We start from the raw sequence: 6,688 nt of genomic DNA, 5'->3' as shown, positions 1-6,688 counted from the left end.
ATGAGTATAAAAAGAAGTGAAATGTTCAGGGAAATGGTTTCAATAAAGGTTTGGACAGTTATGGCTATTTGTGGCTTGATATAAATATATGCTGGGTCTCTAAAACCCTAAGTATGTAATAGTGTTTGTTCAAAGTCTCATGAATGCACGTGTTAAGTCCTTATCACAGATTTTTATTGTAAAATAAAGCTTTATGGTTTAATGTTAAAATATTTTAAATCTGTTGTTTATTAAGCATTGAAATACAGGCAAAAAAAACTTCTTTCCAAAAAAGCATTCATTTTATTTTCGATTAGTAACCCAAATTCTTTCTTATTATTTCTGACACACCTTTAAGAGCTAATTCACCAGCAAATAATTCAAATAAAAAAGCCTTCCAGGTCAGGTTCTTTGGAAAAAAACTTTTTTTGTTGAAAGGTCTTCATTATCCATCCATCCATTATCAATGGCGTAGCTTGAGTTCGTGCCGCTCGGGGCGGAATGGGGTTTTAATTTGCCTCCCTCCAACATATTTGAATATGTTAACCTATTTGATTAGAAAATTAATATGACATATACAGAAAAAGTAAGATACATTTTGCATAGATTTATTCATATATACTGCATAGATAAACAGCAATACATTTTCACATATAATTATTTATAAGCATCAACTAGACAAGAATAATGTATAGACGCACTGATAAGCCATGTTCTGATTATTAGTTAGATAGATAGATAGATAGATAGATAGATAGATAGATAGATAGATAGATAGATAGATAGATAGATAGATAGATAGATAGATAGATAGATAGATAGATAGATAGATAGATAGATACTTTATTAATCCCAAGGGGAAATTCACATAATCCAGCAGCAGTATACTGATACAAAGAAACAATATTAAATTAAATAGTAATAAAAATGAAAAGAATTAAAATAAAATTAATGTTCGCATTTACTCCCCCGGGTGGAATTGAAGAGTCGCATAGTGTGGGGGAGGAACGATCTCCTCAGTCTGTCAGTGGAACAGGACGGTGACAAAAGTCTGTCACTGAAGCTACTCCTCTGCCTGGAGATGATCCTGTTCAGTGGATGCCGTGGATTCTTCATGATTGACAGGAGTTTGCTTAGCGCCCGTCGCTCTGCCACAGATTTTAAACTGTCCAACTTTAATCCTACAATTAAGCTACGAAAACCAGAACCAGTGTAGTGTACAAGTGATAGGTGGGGATGTTTTCTGCGCAGAGCAAGAACACATTCAGATTGATAATGATATGAAATTATAAATTAGTTGTTTATCTTCCTATAAATTATTATCAGTGTAATATTTATGTTTATTTTTGTTATTTCCTCATAAATTTCAAATGCTGTATCTGATGCCGTCACAGAAGGACAATCTGAAAATTATTTTTGAAGCATTTGTGGATAAAAATAAGAGAATTTTACTTTTTTCATTTACGAGTGATATTTTTCCAAACCCTGCTGCTTACACACGAATTGTACTGAGCCTTTTGGCCAATAATGGCGCCCCCAAAATGTGCCGCCCAGGGCGGATCGCCCCCTCCTAGCTACGCCACTGTCCATTATCCAACCCTCTATATCCTAACTACGAGGTCACAGGGGTCTGCTGGAGCCAATCCCAGCCAACACAGTGTGCAAGGTAGGAAACAAACCACAGGCAGGGTGCCAGCTTACACACACAATTTAGGATGCACCTAACCTGCACGTCTTTGGACGGAAACCAGAGCACCCGGAGGAAACCCACACAGACACGTGGAGAACATTCAAACTCCACACAGGGAGGACCCAGGAAGTGAACCCGGGTCTTCTAACTGAGAGGCAGCAGCGCTACCACTGTGCCATCATGCCACCCAGGTCTTCATTAGTAAAGATTAAATTTAATTAATGCAATGAAGGAATATTTTGCTGAAAAGGGTAAGCTACAGCCTTAAAGAACGATACATTAAACTAGCCAACCCACGGTGTACCATACGCCATATAATCAGGCCGTTTTTTTAATGATTTTTAAGCACAGGGAGAAAATTAACATTTGAAAAATCGGTAATGTAATAAATCAGCAAAAAAGCAAAAATTGTAACAATGCACAGAACGAACCAACACACAATCGTCTGAAGTGACTGAAAACTGGTGCACCGTCCTCGCGCCTTCTCCTGCCAGACGGAGGGATGGGAGTGCACGGCGCGGAGTGTGGAACGGGAGGAGAAGATAATGACGTCCATTCAGCTCCGTCCGTCATGCTAGTCTGCTGATTTTTCGTTCGGTTTGCACTGCCCGCTCATGTGCCCACCTCCAACTCGTCAAGTCGCCGTCTTTACATAGTCCAGATGTACCTGTGAGTGACGTAGACTTTTCATTGCTCTGTGCGGATCTGGCTGCTTTTCTATATATAATCCACCAAGACACCCGACCACAGTATTAGCAAGGTGGGAGGGGGGTGTGTACAAAGGGTCGGGACGCAACCAGTAGGAGCGTAGGAGTCGCACTTAGTGGGACTTAGTTTGCAGCCCGAATGGTGTTCAACGGCTTACCCACACCGGGTCGACACACGCTCAATGTCATGCATAACTATTTATTGAATGATAAACACTTCTGGAAAGACACGGTTGTCCAAAACGGGTTGGTGTGAGAATACAACAGTAAGCGAATGAAAAGATGGAACTCTGGAGAGAGCAAAATACAACATAATAGTGAACCCGCGGCATAACAAACGCCGCATAACTATTTAATGATGGTTAAACACTTCTGGAAAGATACAGTTGTCTAAAAAGGGAGGGTTTGAGGATACAACAGAATGAGAATGAAAAGATAGAACTTTTCATTGCTCTGTGCGGTTTTGGCTGCCTTTCTATATATAATCCACCAAGACACCAGATCACGGGGGGGTGTGTGAACAAAGTGCAGGAGCATCTAAGAAGACGCATGTTTGTCGCTGAAGCGAATTGCTGCATGTAGCGTGTAAAACAGTTTGCTATGGTGCACGAGGCGCGTCGTAACCGAAACCTCTTTTTTTTAAAGATTGCCTACTTCATTGTGTTTTAACCTCAGTTGTGAAGGAATGTTTTAACGACCCCATGGAATACCCCTTGGTTTTGGCTGCTTTTCTATATATAATCCACCAAGATACCCGACCACGGTAGGAGGGTGGTGTGCACAAAGGGTAGGGACGTAATGAGTGGGAGCGTATCACATTTAGTGGGAATTCCACGGCTTACCCATGCCTGTCTGCGCTGGGTAGACACACGGTCAATGTCATGCATAATTATTTATTGAATGCTAAACACTTCTGGAAAGACACGGATGTCTAAAACGGGTTGGTGTGAGAATACAACAGTAAGTGAATGAAAAGATGGAACTCTGGAGAGAGCAAAATACAACTCAATAGTGAACCCGCGGCATAATAAAATGTGCATGTGCACTTTTACCGCAGACGAAAGGGACTAACTGGGTGGTCGGTGAGTTTTTGCGTCCGGGCAAATGGGCAGGCAGTGTGAATGCATAGAGAGTAAAGGTAGACGCCGGCCAGTGAAAAAGGAGCGTTGGTGGGCAGGAAAACGTCTTCCGTGTTCCTACAGGAGCATCTAAGAAGACGCATGTTTGTCACGGAAGCGAATAGCTATATGTAGCGTGTAAAACAGTTTGCTATGGTGCACGCGGTCATGCATCATAACCGAAAAGTTGGTTTTTAAAGACTGCTTACTTCATTGTGCTTCAACCTCAGTTGTAAAGGATTGTTTTAAGGATCCCATGGGATACCCCTCGCAAACCGTTTTACACGCTGCATATGGAGATTCACTTCCGCGAGAAACATGCCTCTATGAACAGTGCACATGACATTAACCTGACCTGCACTGCATGTGGCCTCTACGACAGACGAATATAAATGACGCCATTTTTTCTGTGTCGTCGCGTCCGAGTTGGTGGGCGTGGCCCTGCGAGTTGTCGTCGTATCCAATGGTCTTGGAGTTGTTGGTCGTGGCTCTTTCCTGCGTGCGCCATAGGTGTCTCACTAGTCGGCAGCTTAGTGAATCCACACCTCTTCCGGCGTGCTTTCCATGGTTGTCTTGCCTTAGTGAATTATATATATAGATGATGTGAGCAGGATAGAATTAAAAAATTGTAACTGTCTTCAGGCCATGTGTTGTTAGGGCAGGGTGCCGCCACTTTTTTCACTGTGTCAGCCAAAATATAATGACTTATTTTGAGTCATACGTCTTCTTTCTATTCAAAGACTGAATTATTCCAATTCTCTTTTCAGTTGTGTTAAACTACACCTGTTTCAAAAAGCATGCTAAGAATGAGTGTTAAATGTGAGAAAGCCGATACCGAAAATCAGGTTAACTTTTAAAAAGACACATTTATATCTTCACTTTACCAACATATAAAAATCATTGTATTTAATCTGTAGGATGACAGTAGCATTCCTAAAAGTTAGTAGCATCAAGTGCCTTTTTAAATTCAAGCGCTGTCAGAACACACAAATCAGAGATGCTTGATGAACTTACCTGGAGTGTGAGAATGTGAGAAATGAGGTGACTTACAAGTTTTTGAGATCAGCAGACTTTACAATTCAAAGATTTCTTAGGCTAAATCCGTACTACAACATTTTTGTATAAAAACCCAGACATTAGTCTCCATTTTTCTCTTATGTCCAAACTACCCTGCTGTTTTTTAACCCCCAAAAATAGAGACTTTTGAAAATAGTGCTGTTTATTTCTGAAAACATTACAGAATGAAAAAATATAAATGAAGAGTTTTTAAAAATCGTGCTTATCCGTGACTGGATCCAGCTCATTACCACATTTCATTCCCTTCACTGGTCACCCTTCATGGAAGCAAAACATATTTCAACACTGCAAATATAGTGGAGTTGCTTTCCATAGTGCTTGCTGTGTTGCTTACTTCTATGTATCTAAAATGCATTTTGTACAGTTTGAGAGGTGCATACATGCACAAAAGGTAACTAATTTTCCACACTTAACAGTTCTGTGATAAATCCCATGGTCGACGGTGTACTCACCCCTTCAAAGAGGACACTTCTTCATCATGCTTCCATCGATGTGCACATGCCTAGTGTAGGCAAATGGTTACGTCATCGGCATTTTTAGAGTGGATGGAGTAACTTCTGGAAATGAGGTGAAAACGCTAGTGTGGAAAGAGATTGTTTTCATTTAAAAGTGTTATTTTTAAATGAAAATGTGGTACCGTGGACGTTGCCTTAAAACTAACTTCATATATTGTCTTTTTGTTTGACTTTACTAGCTATTTGGGTAAATTACATAAATTTTTTGTGGGTGTAGTTCTAGAATTCTTGTTGAAAGAGTCAGAGACATTTGTTTTGATTACAAACTATTCTAATTGCCTTTTCAACTAGTTTAAAAATCTTGGCACAGACTAAACACTGCTGTCATATTACTCCTCAGCTACTCAATGGCAGCTTTTTGTTTCACTCCTATTTAGGATTGTGTAATCCATTGTCTTTATGTAACTTTGAAGATATTTGTGGCAGACACACGTTTGTTTTGGTTCAGTGGGTACTTTAGAGCCAATGACCAGAACATTTCGCAGCACAACACTCTTCACCTTCTACCTCCTTCTTCTGACCAGGTATCATAACATCTGAGAAGAATAAAAGGAAAGTGTAAAACATTTTCAAGGTTGTCGTTCTAGCATTGGTGATCTTGTCGGTCTTACAAAGTAATTATTTGCTATAACAGGGTGAAACGTACAATTCCTAATGCTTCCTGACGTCAAAGTCTTGGAAAATGAGGCATTTTTTGATAATAATTGGCAAAATCATCGACTCTTGTTACTGGCCAACTGTATTTAATTTCAAAAGCCACAGGAGTGCAGTGCTATTTAAACATAAAGAATGCTGGCAGTCACTTTCAGTTCGCCCTCTGGTGGTCATTCCGTGTGTCAACTGGATGATAACATGTATACAAGACCGCAAGATCACCCCCCACCCTACCCAGTTGGGGGTGGGTTAGGGTTGATTTCACCCTACAGTATTTTTAGTTGACCAATGAGAAACATGTGTACCAAGTTTCATGAAAATCGCTCCAGCTGTTCAGAAGTGATGCCTGAAGACACATACACACACACACAAATACATTGACTTTTATATACAGTGGAACCTCGGGTCACAACCATAAGTCGTTCCAAAACTCTGGTCGTAAAATGATTTGGTCATGACCCAAAGTAATTTCCCCCATAGGATTGTATGTAAATACAAATAATCCGTTCCAGACCGTACGAACTGTATGTAAATATATTTTCTTTAAAGATTTTTAAGCACAAAAATAGTTAATTATACCACAGAATGCACAGTGTAATAGTAAACTAAATGTAAAAACATTGAATAACACTGAGACAAACACCCAGGCTCCCTGCTCAGCAGCTCGCGCGCTCTCAGCTGCACGCGAGCCCGCGCTCGCTCTCTCTCCCTCTCTCTCTTTCATGCTCTCTCTTGCGCTCGCTCGCTCATGCTCGCTCTCTCTCCCTCTCTCTCTCTCATGCTCTCTCTCGCGCTCGCTCGCTCATGCTCTCTCTCTCTCTCGCGCGCTCAGTCACTCTCTCTCTCTCTCCTGAACCGGCTTTCTCCTCCTGCTTCCTGCCTTCTCCTGCAACCACCCGTTCTTTCCTGTTCTCTTCTTTTTCCCTTTAGCCGACTCGCGCTTATATT

Source organism: Polypterus senegalus, chromosome 5 (genome assembly GCF_016835505.1).
Source record: "Polypterus senegalus isolate Bchr_013 chromosome 5, ASM1683550v1, whole genome shotgun sequence".
Taxonomy (NCBI): domain Eukaryota; kingdom Metazoa; phylum Chordata; class Cladistia; order Polypteriformes; family Polypteridae; genus Polypterus; species Polypterus senegalus.
The sequence above is the reverse complement of the archived record's forward strand: the minus strand, read 5'-3'. Positions refer to the sequence as shown.